At 36.1% G+C, this 14,422-nt stretch overlaps 1 long non-coding RNA gene across 1 annotated transcript; it reads left to right on the forward strand.

The window, feature by feature from the left end:
* Positions 1-1,455: 1,455 nt before the first annotated feature.
* On the forward strand, positions 1,456-9,164 carry LOC308200807. The gene is made up of 2 exons (XR_013955831.1): positions 1,456-7,367; positions 7,796-9,164. It is a non-coding gene; the product is annotated as an uncharacterized lncRNA (long non-coding RNA).
* The last annotated feature ends 5,258 nt before the right edge of the window (positions 9,165-14,422 follow it).

Consider the following 14,422-nt stretch of genomic DNA (forward strand, 5'->3'; position numbering starts at 1 on the left):
TCTGTGAAATTTGTTGAAGGCACAGCATTGTAATCATGCTTGACTTGGAAATTAGCCAGATATCCTCTACAACACAGCAATTTAGAATAAAAGTGTGCCCCAATTTCACATGACTGAATAGCAGTACAAGGATTATACCTTTTCAAATCACTATCAAGGAGAATCATTATTTTTTTCCTTTAAGCAAATGAAGCTTACATTTTTCTCCATCCTAAAATGGTCCTAATTGAAAAGAAAGGTCTCCTAAACCCTTTGTTTTATATTTCTTCTATATGACTAGTATGTTACTACTTTCTTCAAGACAGAGCAACAACAAAGAAAACTCAGAAGACAGTCAACATCCAGTATGAATGATTCATGACTCATCCATAAACCACAATAACAACAAAAAAGGATATACTGTCTGTATGCATCATTACAATATTTTTCCAACAAGTTTTAAAAAAATCTGAGCTCATCCACTTGTACAGAGATGTACTACCAGATTAGTTGCCAGGAAGCAAATTTTAAAAGATTTTTATCACAAAAATTACCATTTACTAAAACACTGACAAGATAATCTTTGTTCTAGCAACATCATTTAAATTAATTTTAAACTCATTTGCTTAGTTCACCACAAGGTGATGTGATACTGCATTGATTGCAAAACTGGTGAATAACCCAGTCTACTATATCAAAATATCACCAGAAATCTAAACCCAGTTATTAGTGTATAAAACTACTGAGATCCTTGCTGAACATCTGCCTATTTGCGCTATCTGCATTAAAAGTTTCTAGGTTGCAAAAACATAACTCTTTAAGTCTCTTTAGGTCTGCCATTTTCTTTGCTAGAGTTGTTTCAGATGGCTGCTCTTGGAGTTAAGAGCTTCAACAGCAAGCACACAAGGAATCCTACAATAGTTTGAAACCTTAAAACTGAAAAAAAAAAAAGGGGGGGGTAGGGAGGATTGGAAAGTGAACTACAATTTAATTGATTTTATATTAAAAAAATAATAATGAAATCTGAAAACAACTAGAGAAGGTAGAATAAAACTTTCTTTCCCATTGGATTATTTCCTGAAGCCATGGTTGCAGTTAACTCAGTAACTAAGTGCAGAAAAATGTTGTCCTGTCCCTTTTGATTCACAGGAGGTTCTCTCAGGCTCCTCTGAGATCACTGGCTGCTCCTCACTGACACCCCTCTGCTTTAGTTGCAGGCATACAGCTCCCCAGTGTGATTCCATAACCTGCCAAAAACCGTCATCTCTCAAACCTGTTGTCTCAAAAAGGGAAAGCATCTACCTACTTTGCAGAGGATCCAGCCATTTCTTGAAGGAATACAACAGAAGTGAGAGCAAATTAGATACAATATGCCATAGGAAGTGAGATGTAAGATGATCTTGGATGAGATCCAGACTGCTTTACAGAAATTTACTAATTGAGAAGCTGAATGATGCTTTCAGAAAGATGGTAAGGTATTCCTGGATATTTTTTCTAATCGCATTAATAAACTAACAGAATTCCAGCCTGAAAGTATTTCAAAAGGCTTTAAATGTACTTTGTAAAGTAAAGCCAGGTGGTGTATGAGTAATTAACTAAATATTTGTTTCCGTAATAAGAAATTAAATGCTCCATACAGAAGCCCAAGATGAAATTTAATTTTATCATCATAACTCTGTATGCATTACAGGATGGTTGCTTATTTTGTTCAAATGTTTTTAAAATCTTCCAGTTTTATTTTCCTTAGAGAAAAGGAGGGGAAAGTGCAACAGAAGAAAGAAAAAGTGGTACCTGGAATAAGAAAGTAAAGAATGAAAATGAAGGAAGTAAATGCATAAAAATAGTCCTCAAAATATATCATGAGCAGGGAGAGGAACAGATAAGGAAGGAACACTGCTACTATGTCTCTTACTTTATTCTGTAAACCTCAGTAAGACATCTGTGCCCTATCTCCTTATGCTCTGAGATATCAATGGAAAGAGAGACATTTTTTAGACTCAGGTCAGTGAGAGTGGCTTACAAGTGAGACAGTAAGATTGGCTCCAAGGCTGGGCAGCTTTGCTTCATTTTGTTTCTCTTTTTTTCTTTTGTTTTCTTTTGTTTTTTTTTTTTCCTTCTGGGGGAGCATAACTTTCTCCTGCATTTCATGGGTTTACAGCATTTTAAAGAAGCAATTAGCAGCTGGACAAGGTGGAAATAAAAGATAAAAGCTTATTGCTTACAAATTACCCAATCTATCAAGAAAAATCACTTCCATACAAAAAAACTGACTGAAATATTGGACCTCAAGCTCAATTAGCAAGACCCATTCCCATGTACAGCTCAATAATGATGTGCCATCTACCTCTCAAGCTCACTTTCCAATTCAAACTATTCATTTAGCATGCACATCCACCATAAGCACATGCAGTGTTAATGATTTCCCAGCATTGCCTATTCAACATATGCAGTGCTAGAGCATCTACCAGTTAACTTGTTTCCACCAGGTACTGTTAAAAGTGTCCACAATTTCTATCAATTTTCCCTCTATTTCAACAAATAGTTTTATTTTTTTAAAGGTGAGAAACAAAGCACATCATTCCTGTCATTTCTTGATACTTGTGTTTGATCATTAAGACAATGTTTTCTAAGATTCCTGGAAATGTATAAAGTACAGAAGCTACAGTAGACCCTCAGAACACACTGTGGAAATATATGAGGAAAGCAATTTCCCAGGTTTTGTTCTTTATCAGAAAACACAAAAGTCTGATAAAGAAAATTGGGAAGTAGACCATCTTTAGAAGTAGGTTCTGCTTTTGCTAGAGAAAAATGATTGCTAAGTAGCAAACCCAGAAGCAACAGGTATTTTATCTATGATGGTGATGGGATTTAGGCAAGACCTGTTCTAAGCTGAAAAATGATTTTGTCTTAAAGTTCTTCTCCTTCCTTTAACTATATCAATGAATTTAATAAAAGACATTACCCCTCCATAGAAACTTTACCAAACTATGCAAGGACAGAAGGAAATGAAAGCATAGCACTAGTTAATTTCTGGAAGCAAATTTGCAGCACTAAATACCTCGGGCAGCAACTTCCTTGAGAACACGACACAGTCAGGAGACGGCCCTAGTACCATAGTCCTGGTTACCCCTACACCCATACATTACAGTGGGATGACAGAGCACTGAGCACTGGTCTAATGCACCCTCCAGCATGAAACTAAAATTTCAAGCAAGCTACAAACCTGTTGGCATAAATTGTTCTTAAAAATTTTCCTGGAATTTGATTGTGGTTTAATTTAATAGACATAGCTGACTTCAAAAGCTTAGTATTCAAAAGTTTAAGAATATTAGGTTTAGATTTAGTCATATTAAGTCATTATGTCATAAATCCACTTTATATGACTATCCCTCTGTCACTTCAAAGTGCATAGATTTTCCATTTTTACTAGAAGCATGATTCCTTTTCACAGACTAAACTGAAGCAAAGAGAGACGTAGTAACTTGCCCAGAGTAACAAAATAACCTTTGCAACTGCTGGACAGTGCCTTCAGCACAAAAATCCTTCCCCATAGATCTGTTGCTCTGTTCCCAAATGCAATTATGAAGGAAGAAATGCCACAACTATATTGAGGTCACATCTTCATTTTTAATTTTTAACTTATTTGTTGTAATTTACCCCATAATATGCTCAATAATACATAATAAATACACTTTTATAAAGTTAACAATACCTTTGTTCCTGTCACATCCTGTTCCTTCACTACGGCAATAAGTTGACCTGTTGTCCCCAAAACAGAAAAACCCAGGAAGCACATGGGGTTGTATTGTGTAGATCTGCTGAAGTCACAGAGTGTCGTAGACAGGCCTATTATTAACAATTAGCCACTTATTGTAAATTCTAGCTGACACATCTCATTAAATATAGGCCAAAACAGACTTTGGTGATCGAACTTCATTTTTAATAGCTTTTCCCAGCATTCTGCCAATTGTTGTCAGGAAGCTGAAAATTACTCCTACCACTAGGATGCCCACTTTATTCTTGCTGACTGCTGAGAAATTTCAAAAGGCTGCCCTGCCTCCTCTGTGCCTGATAGAGTAAAAACCAGCCATGTGCTTATGATGGTGATAGGCTTTTAAAAACCTCTCAGCAGTCAGCATGAAGAGAAGAGGAGTAGGGGGTAAAAGGAAAAATATTTTCCATTGTTGTTTCTTCTACATATGAGCCCAGAGTGGTTTATGACATTGACTGCCCCCTTCTAACACCCAATTTGATGTGAAGAAGTGGGACTGAAGAGCTGGTCTTGTATCCAGAAGCTAAATGGCAACTTACTGTTGAAATGTCTGCAATTACAGTCCACCCCCATAACCAACCAAAAAAAGCTAACTTTTCATAAATCTCAAAGTTACCCAAATATGCTTTTTTAAACCATTTTTATTTTTTTCCTTTACTTTTCCCTCACAAGTTTCCCACAAAAAAAAAAAAAAAAAAAAACCAGAGATTCTGTCTGTGTTCAAATGGAAGCAAGTGACTACTGAGAAACTTAACTTACCTAGAGGAGTCCTCTATGAATATCTTAAGATCCCACCACCCAAAGATAATTATTTTAGCTCCAGTAGTCCCTTCATTTTAAATGTTCACCACCTCTCCTGTATATCATTAGGTCCCATCTGCAAAGCTTTATAAATAAACTTATTAGTCAAAATATTAAACATTTGTGCATTAAACAACAATTTTAATTGCATTTTTATTGAATCAATTCAAATTCAATGAAGATTGCATGAGAACTGACTTAAGAGACAGTTAAGAGCATGAATGAAACAACAATGTTAAAATGAGTAAGTACCAGAACCTAATTTGATTACCCTGGAAAAATCCTCATGCTGGGATACATTCAGCAATTATTTTATAGGCTACATTTCAACAGACCCTATGGCATTGCAGAATACAACATTTCAAGAAAAAGCATTTCTTCAACTACATACTTGTATGTACATACTTTGACTACATACTACACTACATTAAGAGTCATACGATCATATTTTACTTGTCAAGTTCTTCGAGTTCCTTCTTTTACCTGTTTTTTGTTGTTGTTGTTGTTGTGCAGTCTGGGACTGCACAATCTCTACAGGCAATGCCTGATCCAATGCCCAGTTGTCCTCAAGGTGAAAAGGTTTTTGCTTACATCCAGTTAGAATCCCTCTGTTTCAACTTTCAACTTAGCAAGATGTGTGTTATTCATCTGAAAACAGGCTGATGAAGCAGGTAAATATCCAGAGAGTCCATCATTATAGAGATGTTGACTGAAACAGACTACAGCCATGATTCTGCACAAGTTATTGAAGTCTATAATTCAGTTCCAATACCCTCTACCTCTCATTCTTTGCAGTTTGTAATGGTAGTCTGCAAAAGTCCCCTGTCTGGCAAATAACTTAGTGATCCCTATCTGACTTGTCTTCCAAATGTGCTATTCTGACTCATTTTGCAAACACATTCAGAGAGCACAGCTTCTTTAGATCATATATTGTCCCATTTGTCTGTTCAAAAAAAACACTCTTGGCAAGCACTTTTGGATCTCCATAAATCAAATTGAAACACAAAAATAAATGCATTAATAAATGTGTTTTTTCCAGTTAGGATGATAACACTTCTAAAATAATTCTTCAGAGAGAAAACGAAATTTAGCTATTATCAAACCAGTTCTCTGAACAGAGAAATTAGGAATAAAGCTTTGGAGGTCTTACACATTTTACTTTATAAGTATTCAGGTGTGAGAGCAGAGTCACTGAACCGGGTTCCCATAGCCTTGATTCAGCCAAGACCTTTTACTAACGTGTTTAATTTTAACAAGGTAAATGTGAACTTCTCATGGGAAACTTTCTATAAAATTATTCTCCAACAGTCTAATGAAACCATCTTTCCTATCTAAACAGAAAAGAGTATCATCAGGAAATCTGCAACAGCATTTCCAAGTTTTCTCTGGGATCGTTTACACATAAAGACTACTGTCTTTTAATTGACATTTTGGTGTCTGAGTTCAAACAACATCCTCACTCCATTTCTTGCTCATCTTTAAGACTGCCAAGAGTAGATTCTCTCAAGGTGCACTTCAATCAATCAATCAATACATAAATAAATAAAAATACAGTGTCATTAAATTAGTTTCTTGTAATAAAGCTTGAGGATACTGCTGTGTTCTATTCTCAGCTTAAGAACAAAAAACGGTACAACTAGCAAAGACGCATTCAGTCACACACTGAGCATTCTAATGTCCTGCCAATATGAAATGTTCTTTACTTTTCTTGTATTTTTTTTTCTATACCTGTTCCGAAACAGAGATCTAGATATCTTTTCTTTCTTTTTCAGCAACATATATTATGAGGAAAAATGAGTCCTTCAGTTTGACTTTGCCCTTATAACAAGGGTCCCACACCCTGTCTGGTGTGTGTAATCACCTCTACCAATAGCTTCCTTTTATGCATCTGCACAGGAGGCAATACTAGGCTGCTGAGGAGGCAGCAAAGTGATATAAAGCAGTATACACTCACAGCAGCTGGGGAACCCCAACACTCTACCTTAAGAAAGTGATGAAAAACAATAATGTAAACCCAGTTTCTTCCCTGTATTAAGTTGGATTCTTGAAAATAAGACTCCTGAAGTGGGCCAGGATTTTCTTAAATATTTTTTTCAGAGAAAAAAATGTCTAATCCTACTGGAAAACAAACCCAGACATTCTGCCATATGGAAAGAATCTTATATTCTCCAATGTGATTCACATGGGCAATTTGGGTAATTAACTAAAGCTGTTCTAAAGGAAGGTAAAGGGGGAATATCAGAAAAGGAAGCCATGCAGATCTTCACAAGTATAGTAGCTACTTCATGCCTCCTACAATCACCAGAGGAGATATTACGGGAACGATGATCAGGGTAGAAGCTGGGTGGAGCTCAGGGGATGAAAGAAACCTGCCTTTTCAACATGATGGTGAGCTTTGGAAAAGATGGAAGACCATATTCACCCTTCCTGTTACAGAAGATGGCTCCCTATCTGAAGACCTTTCCCTATCTCCCTGAAGATCTACTGTATGCGAGCTGGGCTAACTCACTACCATATTCCCCCCCAAAAAAATCTGGAAGATGGCTGAAGCAGGATGGTACTCTCTCTTAGAGAACAGTCCATTTTTTCTGTTATTATTTCAACTTTAAAGAGCCACCGACTGCTTCAAAATGACTTCTGGCCCAGTTACCAAACAGACTACCGACACACTTACAAGAAATGATTGTCATCCACAGTCTACAGCAAGCCTCATGGGCAAGGAGTAACAGCTGAACTGAATTTGAAAATAAGAACCTAAATGACTATATTCTTCTTGATGGGATGGTGGTTGGGGTCAGGCCAAGTTGATAGAACTGTAAGGATATTCAAATCAAGCATTAATTAATAGAAGTCATGTACAGTACTGTTTTCCTCAATATTAAAAAGGTCTTACTGAGGCTTGCAAAGCTCAATCAGCAGAGCCCTGTATGTGGTATTGTTTTCTGAACAATGAAGTGAACTAAGGCTTCTAATTTCTTGCCTAACTTCTTGCAGAGAAAAAATGAGATTGGTGCCAAAAAGAAGTCAGTACATCTCCAGTCAAACAAAACCCTTAAAGTCATGATTAGAATCCAGTCACTTGTGTTTAAAGTTATCAGTGTGTTGCTGGGTGAAGGCACAGTGACCCTTTTTTTTTTTTTGGACAACAGTCTAGCTAAATCCTATAAATGAATGGTAGTTTTTGAGAACTGAAAGTTTATTTAATGATGAACTCCAAAATGATGATTTCTTCCTTCTCTGCAGCAACAAGCATTGTTTTGGAAAGTGTCCATCTTCCTTGCTTGAAATTGCCTCTTCAGAAGACAGACAGCCTGGATTCACCTGTCTAGACCCAAGATCTTGTGATACCAGGAGATACACCATCAAAAACTCTAACAATAAGCTAGTATCAAACAGGGGTGTGAGTAAATAAACTAAATTTTCTAAAGATCTATAATAAAAAAGGACAAAAGAATGTCAGTTCAGGAACCTGGCCAAAGTGCTTTCTTTCAAATCTTGTTAAATAAATTAACAGATTTTTCAGAACATTGTGATGAACCTTTCTAATTTTCCTATAGTCTTGTAAGTCCTTATCAACAGAACTCATTTACCTATACTGACTAAAATAGTTTGTTGTTCATATATGTATGTATACACACATTTCTGCGTGCATGTGATTTTTACCATTTCTTCAAATAAGAAGAAATAAAAGTAGTTGAAGAGATGGTTCTTTAAGAGAGTAACTCCACTGATTTACAGCAGGACTTTTGCACCTAACATCTCCCATAAATTATTAAACTATAATCAAATAAAATTATTGCTGCATCCTGTATGCTAAGAACAAGAAATTAACACATACATATAATCAATTTGAAACTTTATTTCCAGATGTTCTGGCACCTAGGTGCACTGGAGGACTCAGGTCCTTTACACTTCTGGCAATGTCATCCCTTTCTTCTGTGCGTAGGCTAATGTTGAATTTCATGTCTCCAATCACTTGGGAGTGGAAGTAATCCCTTTGGGAAAGGCAACGGGTGTAAGGGATCATTCCTTCATTTCTCCATGAGGAGAGAGAGTGAAAATTTGCCAAGTCTACGCGTTAACTATGATATATTTCAAATGGAAAGCAGTAAGTCTTCTTCTGTGTACAATTTAGCAACTTTTGCAAAGGAATACACCTTGCAGTGAGAAACGCAGTAACCAATTACAAGGGAAATGGCTACAAAGTCATCCAAAAAAAAATAATTTTTTATACATTTTAATAAATATTTCCAAAATCTCTAAAATCCCATGTCCAGCAGCATAACACTACAGGTTTATACAATAAGGTTGAGAAGTGGCAAATAATAGATTTGGATCCTCAACTCCCAGTAAACCAAGAATAATAACACTGGCAGCTTTTAAACGACCATTTGCTGTCTTCCATGGTGCTGAACTCATACTTGCATTACTAATTCTGTTGTGTGCTCCCAATAAAATACACAGAAATTAAACCTCCCTTATCTGCCTGACTTAAAGCAGATTCAGTCCTTGTCATGGGAGGCACTAACCGCTCATCATTACTGATGTCAAGTTATCCTCACTCACATGAAATGTAATATAATCTGATTAATGTTCTAAGACATGAACCTGTTGAAGCCCTGTGTCAACTTTCTCAGAGAACAAAAGAAAGCAACATAAATTTTTCATTTTAACTTTGGTTTCATGCAGTAATTGTTCAGAATAAATTAGCAGTATTATCATTTTCTCTCTGAATCTGTGCCCCCACTTTATATTTGGCCACTCACAGATATGACTTGTTGAGCAAACAGGTTCTAAGTTTCTTACTCAAAATCTTGGTGAACAAAATCATCTTTGTAAAATGATAATTCAGAATGGTTTCATTATTTTGATTAAAAAAAGTCTGTGCGTAAACATGTAATCTTCTCAATATCCATTGAGTGTTACTCTGATAGATTTGTAATTACACTGTGAAATTTATTGAAAATTCGATCACAAGTTTGACTTCAAACAAATAAAAGGTAGGTCCACCTTACTTCTTGTTTCCTCAAGGAAATATAGTATGCATTCTTTGTAAGACAGCCAAGAACAACACCTCTTCCTTTACGAGAATACACTTAGCTTTCATTAGCATGTAAAACACTGAATTATCAATGGGATTTTCCTATTTTATTACACTGCAAATGAAATCTGGGTTTTTCATTTCCTAAAATAAAAATCAAGCTCTTTTTTCCTCAGAAATTGAATGGTGATATATTATGTACAAATAATACTCTGAGAAACTGGAAATAGAACACATTTGTTCTCTGAGTATGGCTGGGTGTACGAAAAGGGGCAGAGAAACCTAATAAGGAGAACCAAGAGTACACACTTCAAAAAGATGGATAAATACCAGAAACAGGTTATGATGTGAAGTCTCGTTACTAAACAAAGAAAATTAATGGCCAATTACTGACACTTGTGGTCTGCACAGAAGTTCATAGTACCAACACAGAAGAGCAACCCTTTGTGTGTTATTGGCTTCTAAAACTCTAAAGAATTCATAGGAAGGGAAAAAGATGTACTAAAGGAAGATGATAGACTTGCTAGAACCAGTGAATATTAGCAAAAATGGAGATGAAGGGAGACATGTCAGTCGTTACTCACATGCTTTCAGTAATTGAAATAAGCCAGCAAATAAGCTATGAAGACTGTGGGGCTAGAATGTGACTTTGGTTTCTCATGTTTTTCTGTCTGCATCTGGATGCTACAAATATTTCAATACGCAACTAAATTGTCATGCTATATTAGTAAAGACAGCCAGACTGATCAAACCTTTGCCAAGACAGGATCTGAGAACCACATACATAGTAAAATAAAAAGATTCCTCTGAATGCTGAAATTTCTTTGGCATTGCCACTTGTCACAGACAGTACTATTCTGATTATGAGTTACTGTATTTATGCATTGTATTTATCAATAAAGATGAAGGCATTCTGCCAATTGCCTTAGATTTTGTTATGAGAATAACAGCACTTAGCAACAGTAATGGGGCACAAAAAGTCATCTCACTCAATTCCTAAGAAGGATTGTATTTATCGTTTAAAAATTGACACCAAAAAAAAGTTAGTTTCCTTTATAAATATGACAGAAAAACAGCATTCAAGAACTGAACAATTAAGCCCTTTATTTAACAAGAAAGAGGCTGGCAGATTCATTGAATCCACAACAATTATATAATTTAAGATTCTTTTCTGCAAGAATGACCTATGCTATTTTCTTTCTACCTTATCTACTTTTTTAAGTTTTTCATCATCTTTCTTTCCTACACTACTTAATTGTAGCCTGCATTGTTAATATATATACTGTAAAACAGATTATATTATATAAACCTGTGTTTATTTCAGCCACATTCTGCCTATAAATTTCAATGACATCATAACCAACTACAACACTTCCAACTTTCTTAAAAACTGTAGCTTAAGTTCAGATTTTTGACAAAAGCTTAAGCAAATATAACAAGTTTTCCACTGGTCTCACCAACAGACTACTAAGACCAGCCAGTACCAGTTGTCACACCTAAGATATTTTCAGTTTAGTGGTGGCATCTCAGTTCGGTAGTTATCACAAGACATACTAATAATACCATAGGTCTTTCAAAGCTTAACCCTCTGCATTTTTAGAGCAACATAACACATGCAGTCCTAAGAAACTGCACCCCCTCTTGGCATTTATAAAGACAATTTAGCTAAATTACTGTCCAAGATCACATAAAAATTCTTTGCAGTTAGAGAGAAAGAGAGAGAGAGAGAGATTGTAATGATTTAGTAGTGTCCAGTAACAGCCAATGAAAAAAGCTATCAGCATTTATAAAAAAAAAATTTGAAAGAAAAACATCACTTTCATATGTTCACAGGGACATAACTAAAATCTATCTTTACTTACATAAGGATGTTTCAGTTTGCTTAGGCTTTTATTAGTTCCTTGTTAGAACAGGCACCATATAGAATTTTTATTACTACTAGATGAAAGCAAGTTCAAAGTGAAATTTGACTTTGCATCTATCTTTCAAGATCTACTATGTATAATACACACTAAAAGCTTCACCTAGTTTGGCCTCATTATCACAGAATCACAGAATTGAAGGGGCTGGAAGGGACCTCGAAAGATCATCAGGTCCAACCCCCCTGCCAAAGCAGGTTCCTTAGAGTAGGCTGCCCAGGTAGGCATCCAGACAGGCCTTGAATATCTCCAGAGAAGATATCTTCCTTAACTGAGTCTTAATAAAAAGACCATGTTCTAGTGTGATGTGTATTAATTGGTTTTCAAGAAGAGAGGCTAGAAGCAGTATAGACATCTCAGTTAGGGATTCATTGCAACATAAACACAAAATTCAGGCCTCTTCTCATTGCCAAAAGAGTGACTTAGAGCTTGAACTGATGCACCAAGTCTCTAGATCTATTTTACATGTAGGTAGTAAGTCAAAAGTGTTTCTAGAGTAGATTGATATAACGCTGCTGAAAACTAAAGTAGGACTACATCTTGAGCGTGTGAAAGGCTGTCACAGACGGAAAGCTTAATTTATCAATTTGCCAGTTTCTCAGGGGAGGCCATTAATGACAACAGCATGAGACTGCCTTTTAGCAGGATTCATTGGACTTATTTTCCTAACTTAAGAAAAATTATAACTTTTTCCCCATAAAATACCAGATCTGTCAGACATGCAAAAAGATGACAGGAAACACAGCACAAAGCACAAAGAGCACCATCTATTCATCTCACAGTTTCCTGCTTATATTCAGAACTCATTCTGAGTGCCATAAAGATAGTACATTAAAAAGAAAAAAAAAAAAAAGAGAGAGAGAAATAAAAACAAGACTACAAAATGTTAACAATCATTTTGCACATAATAAGAAATAGTGTCTTTTAAACAACATGGCTTTGCTTACACTTTCAGATGCACAAGCAGAAGCACACGGCAGAAACTTATCATGAATGAGTCAGTAACTACTTTCTGTAAGTATCGTGGGGAGTGTTCTAGTAGCACCCATTCAACTCAGTTCAAGTTCAAGCTTTTTAAAGTACAAAAAAAAAAAAAACTTCAGTGCCAGCCCATGATGCTTTTAAGATAATTACAAAAATCTGTGCAGCATAACCAGAAGAAAAACATGTTTTATATCTATATCATCTATATCTGTATCTATATCTCCAACCCAGAAAAATACGTAAAAATACAATACACGAGTCTTTGTCCCACTGACTCAAATTAAGTTTCAGTTTATCTGCATCTCTAATAAATAGTCAGACATATGAAATAAACTAAACGTATGTAGAGCATGTATGACCACCACCACTAGTCACCATTGGTTCTTTTCTACCACAAAGGCCATTAAAACACTTAATGAGGAATACTGTCTGAGATGATAAACTTTACAATGATTTACATATAGTTTTCTGCATTTAGATATTTGTAAAGGTGCTTAAACATCATCAGAATTCGTAGATTGTTAAACTACGTTTTTATTACAGCATCTACTTAGTTGCCCTAGGTTCCAGCAGAGCTACTGTTCCCAATGAGAATGGATGAGAGCTGAGCCTCCTTTCAGGCACTCGAAAGGAAGCTTTCTTTTCAGCTTTGTACATCTACAGATGTATCAAATTTCACAATCTTATCTCAGGCAGATTGGTCACTGAGCAAGCAGAAGACATGCTACTGTACTTTTTCTCCACTGTCAAGCTTGCAATGTAGCTGCTCTCCCACCCAATGACCGCTGCCCTTGGATGCACAACAGGGTCAGAAAAAGACAGACTGATGCTGACGTACTGGAAGAAGAGAAAGCTAAGGTTTTCTTTGTCTGTAGGGATAGAAGGGCTGACAAAGGAAGAAGGCAATGATGCACTTCCTGGGATTTCACCCCCTGCTCAGGTGACATGATGAAATGAAGTTGCATACCCATGTTTAAACTGTTACCATTTCAAAGGATTCACTGTGTTCTTCCCACTATTGCTACCTCTATGAAAGGCAAAGAAAAAGGATACTGTCACCTAGGAGATAATGATCCTCTTTTACCAGGAAACTCACCAGTGGTTTTGGTAACAATTTTTGTGTTTAACCTGTGGGCAGAGATGACCTAAGAACATTTCCTCCTGGAATATTAATTCTTTACCACAGGAACTGAAGATAAATCAAAAAATACTAAGGGAAGAGGCTTTCAAACACATTTTTCTTCAATTAACAGCAAAATATCCTACTTCAACCTATTGAGGCAGACTTCAGCAATCACTGAGAGAAACCCTGTAGAACTGAAGTGCCACACCAGAACAGACACACCAATTTGCAGAAGACAGGCCCTTGTCACCATAACACAGACACCCCTGAATGACACTATTTAAGACACTATTCAAGGCACTATTCAAGACATACCTCAGCCATTCTTTGAGGTTCTGAATTCTTCCACTGGCAAATAAAGAAAATTCAAAACTCAATAACACATTACATAACTTAGACTCAAAGCCACCGCAGCCTATTGATCAATGGCATTTCATTGACATCGACACAAATAGCAGTAAGACATTAAAGCTAATACTGCAGAATAGTCTTTTTATAGTCTGACACTGACTCACCACTGATTGTATGCTATTTGCACATGTCAGTGGAACACACGAACACCTATAGCAGTCAGGATAACTGATTTTTATTCTTTTTTTCAGGGAAACATCAAGGTTTTCCATCCTCCTTAATGGTCTCTGTGTGGCTTAATCACCGTGATTTCAGACTATGAACAAGAGAATTAGGGAACTATAAACCCTGAGAGTGTGCATAGCATTCTGAATAAGAATACCAGTTATGTTTAGAAGACAGACTTGTGTTCTTGAGAGATAATACAGTTCCCTGATCCAGAGAAGTTGGTA

The sequence above is a fragment of the Anser brachyrhynchus genome (assembly GCF_964034855.1).
Source record: "Anser brachyrhynchus genome assembly, chromosome: 11".
NCBI lineage: Eukaryota > Metazoa > Chordata > Aves > Anseriformes > Anatidae > Anser > Anser brachyrhynchus.